The sequence below is a fragment of the Pelodiscus sinensis genome, chromosome 7, assembly GCF_052426305.1.
Source record: "Pelodiscus sinensis isolate ZL-2025 chromosome 7, ASM5242630v1, whole genome shotgun sequence".
NCBI lineage: Eukaryota > Metazoa > Chordata > Testudines > Trionychidae > Pelodiscus > Pelodiscus sinensis.
Window position 1 is genome coordinate 27553699 of NC_143058.1, and position 26251 is coordinate 27579949.

General features: G+C 43.6%; 1 protein-coding gene across 8 annotated transcripts in view; it reads left to right on the plus strand.

The window, feature by feature from the left end:
- The window catches only part of MBD5 (methyl-CpG binding domain protein 5), a 253117-nt gene that overhangs the window by 134254 nt on the left and 92612 nt on the right, over positions 1-26251 (plus strand). For 6 of the 8 annotated variants that reach the window (XM_075933345.2, XM_006135680.5, XM_075933346.2 and 3 more), the window contains one exon: positions 17952-18009. The exons of 1 other annotated variant lie outside the window; for it this stretch is intronic. The gene's annotated coding sequence lies outside the window, so the exon portion shown is untranslated. Of the gene's footprint in view, positions 1-17951; positions 18010-19450; positions 19488-26251 lie in introns of all 8 variants that reach the window. One more of the 8 variants, XM_075933340.2, reaches the window with a different exon arrangement.

The window sequence follows — 26251 nt, forward strand, 5'->3', positions numbered from 1 at the left end:
TTGCACTTCTTTTACTAAAGCTCTTATAATCAATTCTGATATACCGTAAAATCGCGTGTATAATGCGCACTTTTTTCCCGTTTTTTTAGCGTCAAAGTCGGGGTGTGCATTATCCATAGGAGATTTTATTTAAGTTTTCATTTGGCGGTTCTGCGGCAGTTAATTAATCACTGGACACCAGAGGTTAAGTTGATTTTTATTAGCATCGACAAGCAACTATATATACAGTTTCAAAAAGGTAAGTTAAACAAATGAAATCAACACTGCAGCGCAAACAAACAGATATGTTAATTGATCTTCTACTCATCTTCGAAGCCCTCGAATTTGCTTTTGTTAGAATCTTCCTCAAACAGACGAACAATATCTGCCAGGGTGTAGCCCTCGACATCTTCATCCAGAAAATACAAATCATTGTCCTCTTCGCATACCGGTAATTCACCCTCAGCCGATTCATTGTTGCTCAGATCCATCCACAGGGCATCATCTTTGCTGCCATGCATAGCATTAGAGATGCTGCATTTCAGAAACCCCTTCCTTATCATAGCGGGATCAAGTTCAAGCCAGACATCTGCTATCCACTGGGTAACATCTTGCAGTGTCAGTGTTCGCATATATCCACCTGCAGTAAATGTATGTTCACCTTCCAACAACCAGGTGTTCAATTTCCATCTTTCATTGGCTTGTTAACTGTCACGTCAAGCGGCTGCAACATTTTGGTCATTCTACCAGGAATAATTGCCAAGTCTGTTTTGTCCTGCTGAAGCCTTTTCTTGACGGATGGCATACGATGACACCGAAACGCATCCAAAACTATTAGAAACCGCTTTCTCATAAATCCACCCGGACGCTTTGCCCAAACCATCTGTAGCCAATCAAGCATTAAAGCTTTGTCAATCAAGTCTTTAGGGTGAACACGCACGTGAACGGTGTTCGGGAATATAACGTTCTTTGGCATTGTCTAGAGCTTGAACACAAAGATAAGGAGGCAACTTCGTTCCGTCCGCCATGCAAGCAAGCATTACGGTAAACCTAGACTTTTCATGACCTGTGGTAGCAATGGAGATGGTCTTGGCACCTTTCACTTCAAGCGTTCTGTCGTAGGAATTATCGAAATTTAATGGTGTCTGATCTGTGTTACCAATTAATGAAAGGTCGTAGCAGTGCTGCTTGTGTAGTTTTATGATAAACTGTTGGAACTGTACTACCTTGGTATCTGAGTCCATGGGTAGCTTCTGTGCAATTGTTGTTCGGCATCGGACTGATAGGCCATGGCGATTCATGAACCGATCGCCCCAGCCATACAAAGCTTTAAACCTGGCTGTCTTAGCACACGTTTTGGCAATGGTCAAAGCCTTCATTCTAACATCCGCAATGCTAACACCACCGCTTTGCTTGGCCTCCAACTCAGGATATGCAGCGCTTTTACCTTGCTCAGCCATCTTCATCTGAGGCAGCACTTGCAGGCGCTCTTTCTGCCGTCTCCAAAGCCGCATGTTAGACTCTGTCATCAAATTCACGGCTGGCAGCTCTGTTGCCATGAGCCTCAGCATAGCTAGCAACTTTACGTTTTTCAGCAGTCGTGTAAGATTGCCGACAACTCATAGCATTCCAAAGATGGAAATGTCATGCACTATATAATCGTGTGCTCACACGTGATTACCCGGCAAGACAAAAAGGCAAGACAAAAAGTCAGGGTGCTCATTATAGATAAGAGTTCAGTTTATTCCGGGATTCTGACGTTTAAAAGATAGATGCGCATTATGCATTGGTGCGCATTATACTCGTGATTTTATGGTAATTCTGAATGATCTATTGATTTTCAGTAGATTATTTCTAGTAGCTCTTCAAGATATCTATGTTAAATTAGCAGACTTTCAAATTATTGCCTTCTGGGAAATTATACTAGCTCTCCTTTCGATCTTCTTTCACCCTGACTTGATCCAAAGCACTTCTCATGAGATTATTTTTCTAGTTGTTCTCAGTGGCAGAGAAACTGAAATTGACACATTAAAAGTCTGCTCCAGAGAAACTTATGGACTGCAGCACACCATCAATGACAATACACTGCTGTCATATTTTTTTTTAAGAGATAGCAGTGTTGAGTCCCATTCATGCACTGTTTCTACAGTGGGATTTGCCAGCATTCATTAACTGGCACAAAATCCCAGTGAATGGCTCACAACCTGTATTAGCATGTTGCTTTGCAGAATAGAGACCATTCGGGGGACAGGGAGGGGGAGGGAGAGAGAGAGACTACTGCATGTTGTATATCTTTTACATTTTTTTATTTTGTGATATTAACTACAGAATTGTCTTTAAAATCTTAGGATTATTTGTAGTGATACTTAAAAACTTAGAGTGTTTAACTCATATTGGCGATGGGTAATACAACAGAATTTGTTTGAGAAAATTTTTCTTTAAATGTGTACCTTTTATGCGATTACTGTAATTGCACTTACCTTAATTGCCCATTTTTAACATATCCACTGTTTCTAATTCTTGGATATATACTGTAACCGCCTCCATACTTTAGAAAAAAATAATTTTTTTTCTCCACTCCTTCCTTTTTTCTTTTATTGAATAAAATTATGTACATAGTATAAAATAGTTTGAGAATCTTGAGCGCAGCAAAAAAAAGTGAAATAAAAAAATGTGATTTAATGTAAACAATACTATTGGCTTAACAGATGTAACTTGGGGTGCAAAGAGTACCACAGATGAAGGGTATAAGAAGAAAAGGACTTAGCCCCCGTTAACTTAGTCGATAGCCAAACTACAGACAGGACTATCTCTGAAACAATGTTGAATGTGCACCCAAAAATGTAAGAAACCAAAAGGTCCCTAAGGTAACTAGAAGCAAGGCCTTCCAGCCAGAGTGAGGAATCAAGGGTGCCATTTTGGGTGCATAGAGGGGGCAGCAGCTGTACACTCCAGGACACAGCTAGCTTTTCATCCTGTTCCCAACATGCTAAGAGAGTGAGGGGGAAGTGCTTGCATTCTGTGCATGTCTCTCATACCTGGCTGCTGAAGGGAGCACACCAGCCAGGTGTGAGAGGCATGTGCAGAATGCAAGCACTTTCCCATCACTTGATTAGCATCTGGGGAACGGGATGAAAAGCTAGCCGTGCCACAGAGCTCAAGGCTGCTTCCATCCATGCACCCAAAATGGTACCCTTGTGAGGAATGCAGCAAACTGTGCACTTTCCCGTCTCTCCCCAACAAAGGAGAACAGCCAGCAATGTTTCTGTACAAATGGTGGGGGAGCTTCAGCCCTCTCACCCCTCCCTAAAGGGTGCCTGGAGCTTGGGGGACTCAGATCTAAGGTAGGCACCCCCAGACATCTCCATTCACCTCCCTATTGATTCTGTCTCTCTTTTGTGTGGTTTTATGAGAAGTAATTCCATTCTAGGCACATCCCATCTTCCTGGCACAATCAAACCTTGGCCTTGTTTTAAGTTATGATAGGAGGAAACTGTACACCAAATTTGGTGGTCCTAGCTCTTAGAGTTTAGGAGGAGTTCTTAAACAAACAGATGACTCACAACTCTCTCAAATATATAGTAAATTAGTACGTTATGTTAGGAATGTTTATTGCTAAATATATTTCAGTTAATATTAGAAAATTAATCAAGAGAGCAGCATAGAGTAGAGAATTTTAGTATTTAACCAAGATGAATTGAAAATGCAAACAATTTTGCAATTTATACTCTCTGTCTAAGACTAGCAGGGCACTCCTTACATGTTTTTACTGCTAATTAAGTGAGGGAGAAAATACATTCTCAACTTGGATTTATATGATTTCATTCAGACGGTATATAAAGCTGACTGTTTTAATGTAATAGACACTGATTCATAATATACTTTGACATAATTCAACAGTGGAATGCTACTTATTTACATCAGAAAAGATTCAACATTATCTCTGACCTAGATTATATTTTTTATGCTAGAGTAGCTGACTTACACTAAGAAATGAAGCCAAAACTCTACTTCACTTTAAAAAAAAAAAAAAAAAAAAAGCTCTTTTTGCACATTTGTATAATCAAAATATTGACAGCTAACGGTTGGAAAAAAACAACACACTAGGAAATTATGCTATAAAAAACAGGCTAATTCTCTAGCTTCAAGATTTTTCCAAAGCTTTCTTAGAATATTCCTTAATCTTTGCTGTAGGGGTTATTGGTAGTCCTTATTGCCTTAGCTCTCTGTAATACTTGAGATACGATATACCATGAGATATTGTCTTCAAAACACACTTACTTTAGGTCAGTTTTCTATACCTCTTTTTTTCCTTGCTCACCCATAGTTCCTTCCTTTGCTAGTTTAAATGAAACAATCCATAAGATGGGGCGGGAGGAAGGGGAGCGGAGGTGCAAATATAGACTGGTGTGACTCTAGTAAAAGGGTTACCAACCTTCCAAATAGGAAGAGTCATTTTTTGTCTTTGTCTTCAATCAAAATATTTTGAACCTTATCACACGCAAAGCTACTTGTACACATACACAAAGACAGCAGGTATACAACTGATGGCAAACAAATTCTGACTTAAATAAATTAAATAGTGATGGAATAAAGTGCATCTATTTAGGTTTTTCCCCTTGGGCATTTTTAACAGTTCAGTTTGACTGTACATTTTGTTGTCACCAAGACATTACATAGTGACCCATTCCCTTTCATATTTAATGAATTGGTTATTATCTTTATGTTAAATTATGTTTGAAATTGGTTTGGTGCAGGACGGAACTGATCTCGTTCAGGGAATTGGGGTACAGGTGGGAGTGAGGGGCTCTGGATGTTAGTTTGGGTGCAGGAGAGGTTTCTGATGTGGGACAAGCATTAGGGATGTGGAAAGGGGCATGAGGTGCAGGCTCTCAGCAGAAAACTCTTACCACAGGCAACTCCTACCTGGTGGCGCAACAGGATCCAGGTAGGCTGCCTGCCTGCCATGGCACTACAGTTCTGGAAGCAGCCAGCTGCTGGTAGATCACTGCTCATCCCTGAGGAGAGATGGGACAATGGCTCTTCATGCACTGCTTGCGCCCGCAAGCACAACCCCTGCAGCTCCAATTGGCTGGTTCCTGGATCTCCTATGGGAAGGCGCTCTGTTCTCCCTACAGTCATTGCACAGATCTCAGTTGTCTGCCCCATGAGAGCACTCTGAGTAATGACTGGTTCTTCTTCGAGCAGTGTCCTGTGGGTGCTCCACTGTAGGTGTCGGGCTCGTCCCGGCGCTGCAGATCGGAGATCTTTTCTAGTCGTAGTCTGCCGGACCACGCATGCGCGAAGTACGGCTCGTGGCTTTTCACGCTGTTTGAGCGTTGATGGTCTGGCTCCCGCCAGTTCCTCCTGACCGGCCGCGGACGGATTAACGTCTCTCTCGTGAACCCTGTTCACTAAAACAGAGAGAGAGCACCCATAGTTCTTATATACATAGTTTAAAAGTTAGTTATAATTCTTATGTAGTTAATAGTTCTAGTCGTTTAAACAAAAAAAAAACTTTTTTCTTCAGTAGTTAGTTTATTCTTCTCAAATGCCGGGGTTCAAGAAGTGCGGCGAATGCCGTGAGGCAATGCCTGCCTCTGATGGCCATTCCCTGTGCATTAGGTGCCTCGGGGAAGGCCACATACCCCAGAAATGTCCCCATTGCTCCAAGCTGACAGCCAGAGCAAGACGGGACAGGGACATGCGCCTAAAGATCCTTTTATTTGATAAAGCTCTGCAACCCGAGGCCAAACAATCCAAGGGACACACGGAGAAAACTAAAAAAATGAAGAGGAAACCATCGCCAGCGCGATCCCTTCCACCCTTAAGATCGGGTGCAGGTGACAAGCCAGGGACATCAACGGCACCACCCGCAAGCATTGCGGTGGCGCCTAAAGACAGCCGGAGTAAGTCGGCTCCAAGCCCTTCTATATCGGGATCCACTGTTTCAGCCGTTCCCTCGGTCTCCAAACCGCTTCCAGGGGCTTCCATGGCTTCGAGAACCACTGCCGGTACGGAACGCTCCCCGGCACCGAGCCGCAGCCACTCCCCGGCACCGAGACGCATGCCCAAGCTGCCTGCGGAACCGAGCCATTCCTCGGTACAGGAGTGCACTTCGGCATCGGCTCATTCTAGACGATCACCAAAACAAACGCCGAAACCTTCGACAAGGCAACGTTCGGTAACTCCTGAGCATCCTTCTCCTTCTACATGGTCGGCACCAAATCGATCATCACCGCCCATGAAGCAACAAAAGCTTAAACGTTCATTGGCACCTGAACGTTCCCCGTCATCGAGTGTACCGGCACTGAGCCACCCTTCGGCACCGGAAGGATCGTCACATCACAGACTTTCCTCAGAAGGATGTCCACCGGCACCGCGGCGGCCTTCTCCTTTCAGACTATCCCCAGAACTGAGACAATCGTTGGTACCGAGACAATCAACTGCGACGACGCGGACCACCTCGGCACGGACTCCTCCAAACCAGTGGAGATAATTCCTCACTCTGTGCTTTCCACTCCAACTTCCTCTCCACCGGAACAGTTGCTGGCACCACCTGCCCGTACATCCAGGAGACTATCTTCTTTATCACCAAGTCCTGAGTTCTCTCCTGAAGTACGTTCACCATCTCCGGCGTACTCTGAATACTCTCGTGCTGGCCAAATCTCACCACATTCTGGTCATTCCTACCACCATGATCGTCGTTCACCCAGTTGCAGCACATATTACAGAGGAAGGTCACGATCACCAAGATCGCCCGCGTTTTCAACTCATTCGGGATATTCTAGGAGATCCCGTCGTTCCACGTCGCCCTACTATCACCATAGGTCATCCTCTCATCAGCATCAGTCTCCTCAAACCTCTCTCGTTCAAAAGCACCATGCTTCCTCTGCCCCTTCAAGGCCACCAACTCCGTCCGGGTCTCCTTCTCACACTGGACAACCTCTTCCTGTTCGGGATCCCGAACCTGATCAATCACCCACGCATCATTCTTCATCATCACCAAACGATACAGTTTTTCAAGGAGACACCTCACCATCTGACGACCTACGCCAGTTTCAGGAGTTGTTTAAGAGAGTGACGGAGAGTCAAAGCGTACAGCTGGGTGACGTGGAACAAAAACAACACCATCTCCTCCGTAATATCAAACACACTCACCAGCCCAAGATTTCGTTGCCACTGGACGCGGCCATTCTTGAAATTGCGGACGATATTTGGCAGCTCCCAGCATCCGCCCCGCCGACGAATAAGAAGGCGGATAAAAAGTATTTCGTCCCTGCTAAAGGGATGGAATTTCTCTTTACCCATCCACAGCCTAACTCCTTGGTTGTGGATGCAGTACAGCAAAAGGCAAAGATGCCACAACACAAACTACTGCCGCAGACAGAGACGGTAAGCGTCTCAATTTATTCGGACGTAAATTTTACTCCTCGGCAACACTCACTTTACGAATGGCCAATTATTCCGCATTGTTGGCGAATCACAACTTTGACAACTACGCCAAGCTTGTACCACTGCTTCAACATCTTCCAGAGGCAAAACGAGACATTTTAAAGGCTGTAATACAAGAGGGCTACGCAGCCTCTGGAACGGCCTTACATATTGCCCTGGATACAGCTGACGCTGCAGCGTGCACGACTGCTACATCAGTCATTATGCGCAGAGCATCCTGGCTGCAACAGTCCTTTGCTCCCAAAAACCTCTTCTCGAAGGTCGAGGACCTACCCTTTGACAGGCAGAATCTCTTTTCTGATAAGACTGACCAACTTCTGCACTCAGGGAAGGACTCCAGAGCCACTTTAAAAACACTGGGCATGTACACTCCTCCATATCGTAGAAAACGGTATACCCCCTACCAAAGGCAGAGGCTCCCCCTACGACAATCTCCTCAGTATAGGCCTCAAGACCAACAAAGAGGTAGACAGCGGCAACAGCGGAGACGCCCGCCGCCCAAAGCAACTTCCCAACAGGGTACCAGACAGCAAGTTTGACGCGTCACTCGAGGGGTTGAGAACCATTCCCATCAGTACCATTCTGAGTGCTACGAAGGCGATATTTCACCACTGTCTGAGGCCGTACCTCCATCGATGGGCTTACATCACCACCGACAAATGGGTCCTTCAGACAATTCGCCTCGGTTACACCATCCCATTCATGTCGCTCCCCCCCCCCCCCCCGTTCCCCCCTGCCCTGTCCCTTTTCAGGGACCCATCTCACGAACTCTTGCTCAGGCAAGAAGTTACCGTCTACTCGCTGTCGGAGCAATAGAGCCTGTTCCGGATGAGTTCAAGGGCAGAGGGTTTTATTCCCGGTACTTTGTAACGGAAAAGAGATCAGGGGGATGGAGACCGATACTAGATCTTCGTGACCTCAACCGTTTCTTACGAAAACAACGGTTTCGATTGGTTACCTTAGCTACAATCATCCCAGCACTTCAGAACGGGGATTGGTTCACATCCCTCGATCTTCAGGATGCATACTTTCACATTGCAATTTATCCGGCGCACAGACGATTCCTACGCTTCCAAATCGGTACAGACCATTTCCAATACAAGGTCCTGCCGTTTGGTCTCTCATCGGCTCCACGGGTTTTCTCCAAGACCCTGGCTGTGGTAACCGCATATCTTCGTCGTCTACACATAATGATCTTTCCATACCTCGACGATTGCTTAATCAGAGCCCAATCGTTGCAGGAAGCGCGCAGTGCTACAGAGACAACACTCACGCTCTTCCAAGAGCTGGGTCTCATTCTCAGTGTTCCAAAGTCATCATTGGAACCGCACCAAACAATACAGTTCATAGGCGCTCGTCTAGACTCTATGACCGAGCGTGCATCATTACCGATGGAAAGGTTCCAGACGATGCAGGATTTGATCCAGATCTTGCTCATCAGTCCAACGGTTCCCATACTACGGTGCCTACAGCTTATGGGACACATGGCCTCCACAACATATGTGGTCAAACACGCAAGGTTACATTTTCGATGCCTTCAGCATTGGATGGCACTAATCTGTCCCCCCAATGTACGGGATGTCCACAGGACAATAACGGTTCCCACCCAGGTCAATAAATCACTGGCTTGGTGGACAAGTCCAGACAATCTATTGTCGGGCGTACCCTTTCATCGCCCTCAGCCGTCGGCGCAGTTGACAACAGATGCATCACTCATCAGATGGGGCGCACACCTCGGCCCCGAACAAGTACAAGGCCTATGGTCGCCAGACGAATCTTTGATGCACATCAACTTCCTGGAGCTCAGGGCAGTGTACAAAGCATGTCAACACTTCCTTCCCATCATTCGGGGACAGGTCATACGAGTCCTTACGGACAATATGACAACCGTTTATTACGTAAACAAGCAGGGTGGGGCCAGGTCCCACTCCTTGTGCACAGAAGCGGTATGTCTATGGAACATGGGCAATCGCCACAACGTCTTTTTAATCGCAGAATATCTCCCGGGCCACCACAGTGTAACGGCCGACGCCCTCAGCAGGCATTTTTCTCTCAACCACGAGTGGGAGTTACATCCCACAGTGCTCTCGGCGATATTTCAACAATGGGGATTTCCGCTAGTAGACCTTTTTGCCACTTCTCACAATGCGAAATGTCCTCAGTATTGCTCGAGAGCGGGAATTGGGCGAAATTCAAAAGGCGACGCTTTCCTATACAACTGGGGACGTCACCTACTTTACTCATTTCCACCCACACCCCTGATTCCCGGGATAGTGGAGAAGATTATTCGAGAAAGGGCCACAGTAATCCTAATAGCCCCCGCCTGGCCCAGGCAAACGTGGTATCCATACCTCCATCGTATGTCGATACATCCTCCGTGTCCTCTGCCAATTCGGCACGATCTGCTCTTGCAAAATCACCGCTCCCTTCTCCATCCGCAGGTGGACCATCTCGCACTCACGGCATGGTACCTAGTTGGTTCCAACAGTCAGAAGTATTATGCTCTCAATCTGTCAAGCACATTTTACTAAACAGTAGAAAATTATCTACTCGAACTACTTACCTTTCAAAATGGTCACGCTTCTCATCATGGTGTTTCCAAAAGGATCTGAATCCAGTCTCTACACCTCTGCAGTGTATCCTGGACTACCTCGTACACCTCAAAAATTCGGGCCTTACCTGTGCTTCCATTAGAGTCCATGTCGCTGCAATAGCCTGTTGACGGATGTTCCGTTTTTTCCCACCCGACAACGAAGAGGTTCTTCAAGGGAATGTCCAACTTGTATCTACATTATACTCAACCGGTGGATCCTTGGGACCTCGAAATGGTCCTGAATTCCCTGACGGGCAAACCCTTCGAACCGCTAGCAACATGCAATCTATATGACCTGTTCATGAAGGTCATTTTCTTGTTGGCTATTACTTCCGCGAGGAGAGTGAGTGAGCTAGCTGCACTATCAGTCTCTCCTCCTTATACGATCTTTACACCCCAAGCGGTGATATTGCGAACACAACCACGTTTTCGTCCCAAAGTGATCTCTCGTTTTCACATCAACGAACCTATAATTCTTCCTATATTCCATCCCAAACCACACGCTTCACCAGAACACGCGCGCTTGCACACTTTGGACGTCAGACGAGCTCTCGCCTTCTATATTGAGAGAACCAGACCCTTTCGAGTGGCGGACTCGCTACTAATATCAATGGCGGACCGTTCTAAGGGTCGCTCATTGTCTGCTCAACGCAACTCCTCCACTATTGTACAATGCATAAGAACTTGTTATAAACTGTGAAAGAAACCACTGCCTTCAACCCTGAGGGCCCATTCGACTCGGGCGATTGCTACGTCCACTGCATTCCTCAAGGGAGGTCCCTTGATAGATATCTGTAGAGCTGCTACGTGGTCTTCCAACCTAACCTTCGCTACACATTATGCCATCCCTAATCTCTTAATACCTGATTCGGCGGTGGCAGCAGCGGTGTTATCCTCAGCTACGGCATGCTACCTCCGAACCCTCCTCCATTCGCGAGCTACTGCTGTATATTCACCTACAGTGGAGCACCCATGGGACACTGCTCGAAGAAGAAAAAGAAGTTACTCACCTTGTGCAGTAACGATTGTTCTTCGAGATGCGTGTCCCGTGGGTGCTCCATGACCCGCCCTCCTCCCCTCTTCGGAGTTTTCTATACTTTGTGTCTTTCAGAGCAAGAGGCAGGAGGAACTGGCGGGAGCCGGACCATCAACGCTCAAATGACGCGAAAAGCCACAAGCCGTACTTCGCGCATGCGTGGTCCGGCAGACTACGGCTAGAAAAGATCTCATAAGAACATAAGAACGGCCGTACTGGGTCAGACCAAAGGTCCATCTAGCCCAGTATCCTATCTACCGACAGTGGCCAGCACCAGGTGCCCCAGAGAGGGTGGACCGAAGACAATGATCAAGTGATTTGTCTCCTGCCATCCCTCTCCAGCCTCTGACAAACAGAGGCCAAGGACGCCATTTTATCCCCTGGCTAATAGCCTTTTATGGACTTAACCTCCATGAATTTATCCAGCTTCTCTTTAAACTCTATTATAGTCCTAGCCTTCACAGCCTCCTCTGGCAAGGAGTTCCACAGGTTGACTACACGTTGTGTGAAGAAGAACTTTCTTTTATTAGTTTTAAACCTGCTCCCCATTAATTTCATTTGGTGTCCTCTAGTTCTTCTATTATGGGAACTAATAAATAACTTTTCTTTATCAGCCGTCTCCACACCATTCATGATTTTATAGACCTCTATCATATCCCCCCTCTGTCTCCTCTTTTCTAAACTGAAAAGTCCCAGTCGCTTTAACCTCTCCTCAGATGGGACCCGTTCCAAACCCCTAATCATTTTAGTTGCCCTTTTCTGAACCCTTTCCAAGGCCAAAATATATTTTTTGAGGTGAGGAGACCACATCTGTACACAGTATTCAAGATGTGGGCGTACCATAGTTTTATACAGGGGCAGTAAGATATTCTGGGTCTTATTTTCTATCCCTTTCCTAATAATTCCTAGCATCCTATTTGCCTTTTTGACCGCCGCTGCACTCTGTGTGGAAGTTTTCAGAGAACTATCCACGATAACTCCAAGATCTCTTTCCTGATTTGTCGTAGCCAAATTAGCCCCCATCATACTGTACGTATAGTTGGGGTTATTTTTCCCGATGTGCATTACTTTACACTTATCCACATTAAATTTCATTTGCCATTTTGTTGCCCAATCACTCAGTTTGGTGAGATCTTCTTGGAGTCCCTCACAGTCTGCTTCTGTCTTGACTATCCTAAACAGTTTGGTATCATCTACAAACTTTACTACCTCACTGCTTACCCCTTTCTCCAGATCATTTATGAATAAGTTGAAAAGGATTGGTCCCAGGACTGACCCTTGGGGTACACCACTAGTTACCCCTCTCCAATCTGAAAATTTACCACTTATTCCTACCCTTTGTTTCCTGTCTTTTAACCAGTTCTCAATCCAAGAAAGGACCTTCCTTCTTATCCCATGGCCATGTAATTTACACAAGAGTCTTTGGTGAGGGACCTTGTCAAAGGCTTTCTGAAAATCCAAGTATACTATATCTACTGGATCCCTCTTGTCCGCATGTTTGTTAACCCCTTCAAAGAACTCTAACAGATTAGTAAGACAGGATTTCCCTTTACAGAAACCATGTTGACTTTTGTCCAACAAATTATGTTCTTCTACATGCTTCACAATTTTATTCTTTACTATTGTTTCGACTAATTTGCCCGGTACTAAAGTTAGACATACCGGTCTGTAATTGCCAGGATCGCCTCTAGAGCCCTTTTTAAATATTGGTGTCATGTTGGCTACCTTCCAGTCATTAGGTACGGAAGCCGATTTAAAGGATAGGTTACAAACCATAGATAATAGCTCAGATATTTCCCATTTAAAATCTTTTTTTGCTTTTCTTATTACATGTTTACACTTGATTTGACAGTGTTTATGTTCCTTTCTATTTATCTCACTAGGATTGGACTTCCACTTCTTAAAAGATACCTTTTTGTCCCTCACTGCTTCTTTTACATGGTGGTTAAGCTACGGTGACTCTTTTTTAGGTCTCTTGCTATGTTTTTTAATTTAGGGTATACATTTAAGTTGGGCCTCTATTATGGTGTCTTTAAAAAGTTTCCATGCAGCTTTCAGGGATTTGGCTCTAGTCACTGTGCCTTTTAATTTCTGTTTAACTAACCTCCTCATTTTTGCGTAATTCCCCTTTTTGAAATTAAATGCCAGGGTGCTGGACTGCTGAGGTGTTCTTCCCACCACAGGAATGTTGAATGTTATTATATTATCGTCACTATTCCCAAGCGGTCCTGTAACGGTTATATCCTGGACCTGATCCTGCACTCCACTCAGGACTAAATCGAGAATTGCCTCTCCCCTTGTGGGTTCCTGCACTAGCTGCTCCAAGAAGCAGTCATTTAAGCCATTGAGAAATTTTATCTCCGCTTCTCTTCCTGAGGTGACATGTATCCGGTCAGTATGGGGGTAATTAAAATCCCCCATTATTATAGAGTTCTTTATTTTGGTAGCCTCTCTAATCTCCCTCAGCATTTCTATGTCAGTATCACTGTCCTGGTCAGTGTGGTTGGGTAATATATCCCCCTAAGAAAGATGTGGAGAAATTGGAAAGGGTACAGAGAAGAGCGACAAGAATGATTAAAGGTTTAGAGAACATGACCTATGAAGCCAGGCTTCATGAACTGGACTTGTTTAGTTTGAAAAAAAGAAGATTAAAGGGGGACATGATAGCGGTTTTCAAATATCTGAAAGGGTGTCACAAGGAGGAAGGAGAAAATTTGTTCCTCTTGGTTTCTGAGGACAGGACAAGGAGTAATGGGCTTAAAGTGCAGCAAGAGAGGTTTAGATTGGACATTAGGAAAAAATTCCTAACTGTCAGGGTGGTCAAATAATGGAATAAATTGGCAAGGGAGGTGGTGGAATCTCCCTCTCTGGAGATATTTAAGAACAGGTCAGATAGACATCTGTCAGGGATGGTGTAGACGGAGCTTGGTCCTGCCTTGAGGGCGGAGGGCTGGACTCAATGACCTCTTGAGGTCCCTTCCAGTCCTATGATTCTATGATTCTGCAATTTCAAGGAGTCCCTCCTACATGGTTTGCCCTAAGAATTTGACACCCTACTGACAGCTTAGCTGTTCCCTTCAAATGGCATGAAATACAGCAGACTTGGTAGCTAGTGTGATTGCATTGGTGGCAGTTACAAGGCACAGTTCCCGGATTCAGACAGAGAGATGCAGACTTTGATCTAGCCTGCAGGTGTCTAATTTGATGGTAACAGTCTCTTTTATTCAGAGCAGACAGATGTGAGGCTGTATGGGTTAAAAGACATTTGGGCTATCCTTCACTTTCTGGACATGCTTATGCTGCAGCCTGCATGGAAACAGTCTGGCCAACCCCACTCAAGTCCTTGGCAACCTCGTCAGAGTCTGCAAGGAGACACAAGTATTAGTCCTTGCCTCCCTTGATGCTCCTGCTCCTCTGGGCCATCCACCCTGCCTAACCATCCTGGGGACCAGTAGCACTCATTTTCAAGGTGCGCTGAAGAGCCATGCCCCAGTCAGTTTTCAAGATGAACTTTGTTGTTTTCTTGACCGTTTTCATCCCTTACCATTCAGCCTGATTATGGGTCACCTCAGACTGCGGGGTGCTGGACACAGTATCTCAGAGTTAAACCCTGCAATTTTTGGTCACCCTACCCTTCTATTCCTCTTTCCCTGTCCCACTTCTCGGACCCTTCTCGCAAGCAGCTCTTAGTTCAAGAATCTATATTTAGGGCCAGTAGAGAAAGTTCCTCAGGATATGAAAAGAAAGGGGTTCTATTCCTATTTATTTTCTAATCCCAAAAGTAAAAATGAGAACTTGGACCCATTCTAGACCTGTGTCGCCTCAACAAGTCTCTGAAAAAGTTCAAGTTTCACTGGTCTCCCTGGCCACCATCATACTTCCTCTGGAGACTGGTATGCTGCCCTGTACTTAAAGAATGCTTCTTTCCATATTCCCATGTCATAGACATTTCCTCTGTTTTGTAGTGGGTAGACCTCATTTTCAATTCACAGTACTGCTCTTTGGCCTCTCATTGGCAACAAGGGTATTCACAGAGGCTACATCTAGACTGGCATGATTTTCCGCAAATGCTTTTAATGGAAAAGTTTTTCCGTTAAAAGCATTTGCGGAAAAGAGCGTCTAGATTGGCACGGATGCTTTTCCGCAAAAGAACTTTTTGCGGAAAAGCGTCTATGCCAATCTAGACGCAGTTTTGCGCAAGAAAGCCCTGATCGCCATTTTCGCCATCAAGGTTTTTTTGCGCAGAACAGTTTTTAGCTGTCTACACTGGCCCTCTTGCGCAAAAACATTTCTGGAAAACGGATTTTGCCCGAACGGGAACGTCAAAGCATTTGCGCAAGAAGCACTGATTTCGGACAGTAGAACGTCAGTGCTTTTGCACCAAATCAAATGTCCAGTGTAGACATAACCACAAAAGTCTATTAACTGTTTTACTAAGAGTCCTAGTGAAATAGCCATCTGAAACCTCAAACACAAACTGTGTAGTCAGCCACTGCCATATCATTTTAATAAAACAATTTTCATTCTAGTCTGAAACTAGTCGTGGAGAAGGACTATGTCAAGAAAATGGAGAGGATGCCTTGTTTTCTTATATTTATTTTTTATTTAAAAACAGAGAAAATATGCTGCTTCTTGACTTTTCTTCCCAATTTTATTCTGACCTCAGTCAGAGTGTGGTTTTCCACTATGCATCAGACTTTAGGTGTAAAAATACTCCAGCCTTCTCCTCTTGAGCTTCTTTAGTAGAATACTCTTCTATGCTCAGGCCTGCATTACCCAATAGGCTGACTAAGCACGTGCTTAGGGCACCAGCAAAGCAGGGGCATAAAAAAAAAAGATATTTTTTGAAAAAATTTGTTATTTCAAAAGAAGTGTCTAAATAGTCATTATGGGAAAAATCAGAACTCTGCAGAACGTTCTTTTTCTCAACTGAAAAGAATAAAACACCCTCAGAGAACAACAGTGTGTCAGGACAGACTCGATTCACTTTCCCTATTGTGTGTGGAATTGGACATGCTTCGTCAAGTCAGCTTCGATGAACTTATCCAGAATTTTGCAATCAGAAAATCTAGAAAGAAGCTATTTTTATTTCAGCATACATGTAAGTTTTGTGTCATTTCGAAAAATAAAATTTTATTTTACGGTATAGTATTGTTTTTATTTTGAATTACATATGAGGGGCACCATAATCTTTTCAGTGCTTAGAGCCTCTAAAGGTCTTAATCCAGCCCTGTGTATGTTGCTGCAGTAGCAACACATCCGTTCATGTTACTTTTGTAAATGTAAATATTACCACATTTGCAAAGTTACTTTTTATCCTTATTTTATACATACAAGTAGATATCACATGATAAATGTTCAGTGATTTCTCAAATTCAAATATTTTTAGGTGAAATTCATCCCTATAGAAAGATCCAGCACAAGGACATTGCACCAATTAATTTCTCCTTGTACCCTCCAAATAAGGCTTAAATATTTGTTTCATATAAAAAAAGATTTGATTAAATACAGTATTTATAAGCATGACACAGACTTCTACAGGTACTTTTTATTTGGCAACTAGGAACTTGATGGGGTAAATACCCAAAGTAATTACTATTTAGAGCCATGCGCTGCAGGCCAGTTAAGGGAGTGCAAAGTGTGTCTTGAGAGTGCTGCTTTGAGTGTCCCTCACAGGTAGCCTCCTCAGAGAGTAAGCAGAGACTAAAAAGCTGCTGCATCCTGCCCTCCTACAAATGACAAGAAAGGGGAAGAATATGATAGTCACTGAGTGGAGCCTTGAGTTTGTCACTTCCACTGGCAGTACACCAGGCCGCAGAGAGTAGGAATAGGCCTGGCACACCCCTAGTTGGAACAAAAGAAAGATTGTGATGCAAAGAGCCCAGTAATACACTGTTCCTTACTCTGAACTGAAGGCAACCAACAATTTAAGTTCCTTATTAATACTGTTGCCGAAATAAAACATAATCTTGATTAGAACAGACTTAAACATCAGATTTCTTTTGCCATGTACAGTAATTCCTCATTTAACATGTGCCTGCTTAACACATTTTCGCGATAGCACTTTTTTTTTTTTTTTTGGGAACATGTTTTTAATTATACAACCATCCCCAGAATAACACAATTTCCCCAGCTAGCCCATCGCTGGTGGCTGTGCAGGACTTCCCCCGCCTCCCTGCAAAGTAGCGGAAGGTTCACCACTCACCGTGCCGTTCCCTGCTGTCCCCCTCGCCAGACGCCTTGCCCCCTCTCCTCCGCCCCCACTTGCAGGCCGGCAGCTGGATTTTCCCAGCCAGCCTGTCGCTGTCGGCTGCGCAGGGCTTCCCCCGCCTCTCTGCAAAGTGGCGGAGGGTTCACCACTCGCCGCACCGTTCCCTAGTGACCCTCCCTCGCCGGACGCAGTGTGGGTCCCAGCAGACCCGTTACAGGGGCATACTCCCAACCCAATCCCCCTCCCCTTCCCTTCCCCAGGGCCAAACACCTCCCCTCCCTGCTGTAACCCATTCCTCTTTCTCCCCCAACCTTATGTCCCGGTCCCAACAGACACCACTGCTGGAAACGCAACCCCTACCTTTTCCATTATTTTCAATGGGAAAATTGACTCCGTATAACATGTTTTCACTTAACACGATCATTTTCTGAAACATCTAAAGTGTTAAATGAGAATGACTGTATTGTAAACAAAATAATGTGCCTTTGTGTTAACTGTAGGGAGTTGCTCCAACGTCATTTTCTACCGGAAACAAAAGCCCACTTGGGTACACAGAAGAAATTTGTCTACCCAAGTGAATTTATAAAATTTGAGGGCATGAGAGAATTATTAAAGGTTAAACTTATTATAATATAAATTTGTGTATCTTCTATATCAATGAGTCCTTTGTTTTTCAGCTTAGAATGAACAGGATGAACACACCCACCTTATGTCTAAACCTTAGCAAGGAAAAAGGTCAGTTTTTGTTTCCTGATATAATTAAATATTGTACTTTACTTTAATTGAAAATCAATAAATACTTTTTAGTTGGACCACTTCTGATCACAACTTGTATAATAAACCAAAATAATGCATGTTGGGATAGGGAAAGACTTTTCTAATTGAGAAGTGTATTCCCTAAACAACTCCGTAAAGTGGGATAATGTAGATGGAAGAGCTGGTTGACAATTTTCTGTCTGAATAATTTTCCAATCGAAAATTTTCTTAGCCAAAATTTTTTCCACAAAAAAAATTAAATTTTGCTGAAAAGTTTCAACTTTCCATGAGGAAAATCAAAATGATGGCTTCCCAACAGCAAACTCTGCCTCTTGGCCAACCGCGCCTCTGCAACTCTGGCTTCAAGCAAGCCAGACAGTGGGGCACTTAGCCCTTGTGTTGGAAGAAGATGAGGAGGCCCAGCATCCCTCTTTCTGCATCTTGGCTCTTGTCAGTTTCACTTTGTTTGCTGTGAGGAAAGTGAAATTGAAGAGTCTTCCAGATGGGAAATGGAAGAATTCTGTGTTGGTTCTTCCAACGCTATTTTTTTCTAGAAATCTCTTACTCTAAATAATGTTGTATTTTTGGCTTTATATCCCAATTTGGAATGATTCCACACATGCCTCCTCTCTCCCCTCCCCCCAAATGCAAATTTTTATTTCTGGGAGGAGTGTGTGTTTTTTGACCAGCTCTAGTAGAAAGAGAAGATAAAGATATAAGAGAAGTTTATTTATACAAGGATGGTTTATTTAGTAAATAATACCCCTTATTGTTAATGGGCTGTTATAGAAATGCTTGAGCTTCTGGGTTCCTTCTCAGGAAACCATCTGTCAGGTGTAGAGATAACTGGCTAAAATTGGAAAATGTAATAGAGAATAACTTATATATAGTTCAGTAAGGCCAAATTCTGCAAATCCTTATGTACAAAAGTAGGTTTTTTTCTTATGTTTATTAATAGGAGACTCATTAACTGCCGTGGGGGAATACTCATATGAGAGAGAGTTTGCAGAAGTTAATTTTTTTTTCTTTTTTGTGTGCTTGTTTATTGACAGTTTGGAATCTATATTTTCATATACAATTAAAGAGCAAAACTTTAGTCCCGAGAAAGTGAATAGAATGTTTTGCCATTGACTTTTCTACACTGGGGGAATCATTCATATGGGTGGCTAAGCACAGGTGGTGTGAAGTTATCTTAGCAATTTTCTTTCATTTGTCATTCACTTCTCATCTATTGATGTAATCTTAGTAACAGTAAACAGATGTTATGTATCAGCTCTGTTCTACCCAGTACAAAAGTAAGCTGAAATTGGTATATGGCATTTGGCTTATCTCTAATATTTCAGCATTAACTTAGATTAGTCAGTTATTTGTTTGGTTTTAATTTATCTTTAAGGGACTAATACTGCATATCATTTGATAGCACGTGTAACCCAGCAGAAAACAGTAAGGATATTTATGTAAGTAACCATGTGCAGGATCACGTCAAAGAAGTGCAAACATCTCTTCAAGGCTCAGTCACTCAAATTCAAAGTACAATATCTGATCTTAGTGTCTTTCTCTTCATAGATTTTATTTTACTGCATGATGATTGCATGTTGGCACTAAAACACCATTTAATATTAACCAACATTATTTTAGAAAAAACACCAAATCTTCTTTAGTGGTAGGAGCAAGTTGTTGCTAGTTGGGGGGGGGGGGGTATTTTATTTATTTAGTTAGTTAGTTTCATAACATGCTGTAAATGGCCCATTCACCATGTTAGGGAAATAAAATTGCTTGAAATATTGAATCTGACATAGATGTTTTTTCTTAAAAGAAAAATAAGTCAAAGAAACTTTTCCCTGGAGAGGAAAAAAGCATTAGGGTACTATTCTTGTCTTTCTTTCAAAATAAAGAGCATTAATTTAGTATATAACTTATCTTCACAAATAAATAGAAAAGACATTCTGGATATAGTCTTTCTTCCATCTGCACACACAAGTCCTATTAATGCTATACATGCACAGAAGGGAAAACTATAGTCTTTTGGAAGTAACATTTTAGTTGTGTTTTTGACAATGTGTGTGTGTCTTTGAAGAAGTATTTATTTAAACTTGTTAAATGTCCATATTACATACAAGTATAAATAGATCAATAGGAAGTTTTTAATGTCCTATTTAAAATAATGAATACACTTTTGTGGTTGGGTAATTTGAACACATACTGCTGTTATACTTCAACATGTATTACTAGGTTGCTTCAGTATTCTATTCAAAACAAAATAATTTTAAAAAAATTACCAATAGGTTTTAATCTTCTTAAAATAAAATGTTTGGTCTTCAATTTCAGTTTACTTGAGAACAATTTGGGGGGGAAGGAGGGGGAAAAATCCAGTAGAACTAATTGTCAGGTTTTGCAATATAATGAAAGATGATGTATTATTGCAGTAGAGACATTCATAAATCATTCTGTGCAGGTGTGTAGCATACTACATTTTAGACTGCCTGCATGAGATCACCAAACACTGTTTTATTAGACCAAGTAATGATACAGTGTTTGTATTAAGATGCCTGAATACTTAATTTTATGTTAACATAATTTATTTTAAGAGTATTCTTCATATGACTAGGGAAATTGTTGATTATTTGCGGAATGTTTCAGTAAACAATTTTAAGAACAGCACTTGGGGAAAAAAACATTTCATGTCTCTAAAAATAGCTTAGTCACATGACTTAGCACTTTAGCACAAAAGCATAATTTACAGGTTTAATTTGCAATCCCACTATATTTTTGACATTCTCTTGCACAGAAGCTCAGTCTGAATGACTCAAATGACTTAATATTTCTCTGCATTGAGTGCTAGGTACCTAGTACAAAGCAAGATGATTTAATGTAATTTATATAGTTTAAGTCTCTGCATTCTTTCTGAACAAGTGTGATTTTTTTTTTAACCTCTGGAATGCTTTGTTTTTTAATTCACGCGCTTTACAATTAATGAACTTTTGGGGTCATCTTAAGCAAGGGATGAGGTGTCGTAGCAACAGATCATATCTACTGACCATAATTCCAGGGGGCTGATTTTTTTAAAAGCCATGTAAGTAAAAACTAATGGAGACTTTCAATTTCATTTTTAAATCAATCTTTTAATTATTATTCTGTATTTTATCACAGATGAATGGATAGTATGCACAATGATTTACTTAGAATTTGTCAGATAAAAACAAATATGTACTAATAGTTAATTTTATATATATTGGGTCTATATTTCCTGCATGTAGTTAGTAAATCCCTCTAGAATGTACAGCAAGAAAGAGCTCATGTAGTTGTTTGGCCATATATTCTACAGTCTAAAAATACTAATGAAAATTGATTTAGCCTCCAAATGATTTGGCCTTTGGGAACCAAGGTTTTGGCTTGTAGGTAGATAAATGTCTGTGTCCTTGGATCAACTTTTGAATTTATAGTTCATGTATTTGCAACATTATTCCAGCGCTTTAAAAATATTTGCAAATGAATTAAATGTGAAGTCATCCGAATGTGACCTTCAATGATTTTCTTAACTTTTCATTTCTTTCTCTCTTCATCTGGCAGAATTCAAAAAGTACATAGATAATTTTGCGGTGAACAGATTTATTAACTTAAATTAGCAAGAGAAACATTTCAGTCTGTGACATGTTGAATACTTTTGAAGTTCAGCTTCCTCCTCCTAATAGTGGGGCCTTTCAGAGCTAACTGACTGTCAGTGAGCTGTAGGAAAAAAATTGCTGAAGCCATGACCTGATATGAGCTTTTATGAACTGATAAATCCATTTCAGAGATCAGCCACACAGAATTAAGCTAAAAGCCATGCAACCAGAAAATGAGCCACTCATTCTCACCCCCAAACAATTAAGATCTAGAAGGAAACTGCTTCTGCAGAAGTCAAAGTGTGGTAAGGGTCAGAGAATTCTCCCATAGGAGAGAAAATGTCAGGAAGAGACAGAAAACTTCTCTTCAACAGAAGCTAGAGAAAGGGGGGAAAAAACGGCCAAGCCATTTGTAGGCCTGGCCAATATCTGTGTTTAGTCTAGTTTCAATTAATTAATTAATTGGGGAACCCTTTGAAAGAGTTATACATATTTTTTCTTTTTGTGCTACAATGTCTTAAAGTATTTCAGAACATCTAAACTAACATAACAAAGAATATTTTAAAATGGGTGATTGGAATCATTTATGTAGACAGGTTAATGCTACTTTTTTTCCTTCTTTGAAGTTAGAAAATAGGATGTTTTCATTTTAATTAAGAAGTGTGTTCATTAGAATTTTGTGTTTGTGGATTGGAAAGAGTCTAGAAGTTGAAAATAGTAGGAATGGCTTTCAACCATTTTTAAATGGAGACAAACCATTGCAGTCCTGACAAGTCACCTTTGGTAGATCTGTATGGTGCCCAAACAAGAGGTAATTGGTCATATACTTTGAATCCATCCTAAATATGACAAAGTGGATTGTATTGATAAAGGTGACTTAAAATTCCATTCTACGGAATAACTTCACTGTTTTAAATTGCCTCAGGTTCATACTTGGCATGTAAATCGTTAGACTGAATACAAATGTTATTTTTGAAATGAAAAACAAACCTAAACTGACTGAACTGTTTTATAGCTAGAAATACATATATAAGAATTAATTAATGGGTACTTATTTCTTAATATGGAGTCATACTTTGCTAAGTATATAATAAATAATTTTTAAAAAAGGAAGGAAGAAAAGCTGTTTTACTCTTGCTGGGACAGAAAAGAAATCTCTCTCCAGTTCAGAGTTCCTTGTACCCTCTGAAGACTAGACATTTAAGTCCACTTGGATTTTTCTGTGGAACCTACAAAAGAGCATAATTATAAGAATATCGCAGAATCACTTCACAGAATAGCATTTAGTCATATCTAAGTAAACTGTTTATGGTTTTGCATCTTCATCTTCATCTTGAGATTATCTGGTCACAGATGAAAAGCTCTTAACAAAGTTTTGTCAGTAATGGTAGCAGCCAACAATTGTAACTCAATCTCGCATGTAGTTTTATCCATTCTTTTGCTGTCTAGACATTGTGGGTCTGTTAGGGTGCATCTACACTGCTCGCTTATTTTGGAATAAGCTATTTCGGAGGAAATACTCCGAAAGGGGTTATTTCGAATTAGTACATCTACATAGCAAATGCCAATCAAAATAGCACTAAGATATTTAGAAATAGAGCACTCACAGTCATTAGACGCTGAATCGCATTTAAGATCACTCAGAAGCACTTCAGGCAGGGCATCAGTACAGCACTCTCTTCCTGGAGCTGCTGCCTGAGGCTATCTGAGGTTTGAGCTTGGAGTCCCCCTGTACAGCTGTGTCCTATGCTCTTCTTCTTTGCCCACCTCACTGAGGGACAGCAGAGCCCTTTCTTTGCCTGCTGTGGTTGCCCTTGAAGACACCTCAGCACTCCTGCCACACAGCTGGACCTGCCTCCCAGCAGTCAACAGCTCTTATATCTCTTGGTGCACTTCCTGCTGCAGTTTCTGTGGGCTGCCTTCCTGGCCCTGCAGGAACAGGACCCCCAGCTCATTGTGGGGCACCTCTTCTCCTCTGTCTGGGCACTGCTTATGCAGCTTGACCCCATCTTCCCCTGTACATCGTGCACCGCCACTTCTGGAGACTGGACACCAGCTGTGACTGGTGGGACCTGAGCATCCTGGAGTGATGGGATGACCAGTGGCTCTAGTATTTCCCGTATGCAGAAAGACACCTTTTTGGAGCTGTGTGAGTGGTTCACCCCTGCCCTCCAGAGATGGGACACCCACACGAAACCCGCCATCTCCCTCCAGAAGCGGGTTCCATTACCATCTGGAAGCTCGCCATGCTGGACAACTACCCATCTGTCAGGAACCAGTTCTGCGTGGGGAGATCAACTGCCGGGGCCATGGTCATGCAGGTATAGTACTCTTGTGCTATTGTCCCAGGAGGGTACTGAACTGAACTTCTGGAGTGGGGTTCCCTAGAGAAGAGGAAGTGGTGGGGGGCAGTGGAAGTCCCTTCCCTGGGATGTTTTTCAGTCCTGCCTGACATGGGAAGGGGCAAGTTGGGGTTGTTTCTGGTTTGTTGTAAGGGAGGGGGGATAGGCTCGGGGGCCTCCTGAGGGCCCTACCATCTCTGTAATTCTCTGTTTTCTTTATCTCCTTCTAAAGGTAGTGAGGGCCATCAAAAACGTCCTGCTGTGCAGAGTCATCAACCTGGGTGACGTGGACCCCATCATCCCTGGATTTGATGGCATGGGTTTCCCCAACTGCGGGAGAGTGGGGCTATTGACAGCACCCACATGAACCAGAAAGGGGTCTTTTTGATGGTCCTACAGACCTTCATCGACCACCGCAGCCAGTACACGGACATCTCAGTTGGGTGGTCAGGGAAGGCGCACGATGCACGTGTCTTTCGAAACTCCAGCCTCCTCCAGAAGTTGCACACTGGCATCTTTTTCCCTGACTGCACCATCAGGGTCCAGGATGTGGACATGCCAATCTGTATTGTAGGGGACATAGCCTATTCTCTGCTTCCCTGACTAATGAAGCCCTACACAGGACACCTTGACCCCACCAAGGAACATTTTAACATTAGGCACAGCAGGGCCCGTATTGTTGTAGAGGGTGCGTTTGGGCATCTCAAGGAGAGGTTCCATTGACTCTTCACCAGGCTGAACCTCAGCAAGCAGAACCATTAGGTGGTGGCAATGCGTTATGTCCTTCACAATATTTATGAAAACAAGGGAGAAATTTTCCTGCCAGAGCTGGGGGACAGAGACTAACCAGATCAGCAGGACCTCCGAGCACCCATGCACAGCTGCCATGTGGCAAGCCCATCAAGGTGCTGTACATATCTGTGAGGCACCAAGGGAGAGTTTCACACAAGGACCCCAGTGACACTCTTCCCTGGGCCTTTTCACAAGGGGCCTGTGCACTGCCTCAGTGTGCCTTTCCTCCCACACCTCTTCCTTCCCCTGTCTTCCTGTCCCTCCTTCCTCTCTCCCACCTCTCCCCTGCACAGACAATAAAGTACATTTCTGGTTTGGAACAATAAACTCTGGGTTTTTTTTATTGAAGTAAATGTAACTGGGGAGGGACTGGGGAAAGAACCTGGCAGATGGAAGGAGGGAGATGGAAGGGGGGAAAGCAGGGGACGGAGAAGCTCAGGGCAGGGACTGAGAGTGGTTCCTGGGTCAGGTAGTCCCACCGCCTCTTGTGTGGGGCCTTCGGCATCCACGGAGGTGGGGTAGGAGGAGGAGCTCGAGGGGTGGGAGCTGGCAGAGGAGCAACCACCAGGAAGTCAGTACCATGTGGAAGGCCATGCAGATGGATCAGCCCTGCTGCAACAACTCCTGTCAGATATCCCAACGCAGCTTCAGTTCCTCATCAAGTCTCCAAACTGCCGGTTCATGGACCACTGCAGGGCTTGTAAGGCAAGTGATATGCTCCTTCTCGAGGTCCTCATAGCATCTCTTGCACAGCTGGGTCGCATGGGGTCGGGAGGATGGTATGGGAGGTGTCAACTGGTCCAGCTGTGGAAAACAAAGAGGAGGGCATTCATCTGGGGAGACACCATGCATGAAACCTAGCCCTCATCTCTGAGCCAATACCAGAAGGCAGTGTGCTTCCAACAAAGCCATCTGGGGCTAAGACAGCGGACCCTTTCCTACACTGACACCGATGCTCCGGGGGAACCTCACTGCCCCCATGTCTCAGGGACAAGCAGGCATTGGAAGCTGCCAGCCAGACTGGGTCCCTGCAGGCAAGAGTGGGGGGCCACAAGGCAGCTGGGCTTCCCCTGTGCTAACGATATTAAGGACTAGTCGACTATCCGATAAGCAAATGCTTATCGGATAGTCGTCAACTAGTCGATTTCCCTACCCCCTTTCCCCCGCCCTACTTTGTTGCCTCTATCAGATAGAGGTAGCAAAAGGGAGGGGAAGGGGGGTACGTCAAAGTAGCAGTGCCGCATGGAGCTCAGCTGTGCGGTGCTGCCCCTTTGAAATGCCGCCTCAGTGTTTGAAAGCGGTGCCGCACGGAGCTGACCCCGGGTTCCATGCAGCGCTGCCTCTTTGAAAGGCCGCCGCAGCATTTGCGTGGAGCGTAGGGTCAGTTGGGGACTCCCCTGCTGATCCCAGATTCCAGCGCAGCACGCAGAGCTGGGGACTCCTGTACATTTCAAAGCTGGCTCATGGCATGCAGCCCAGAGT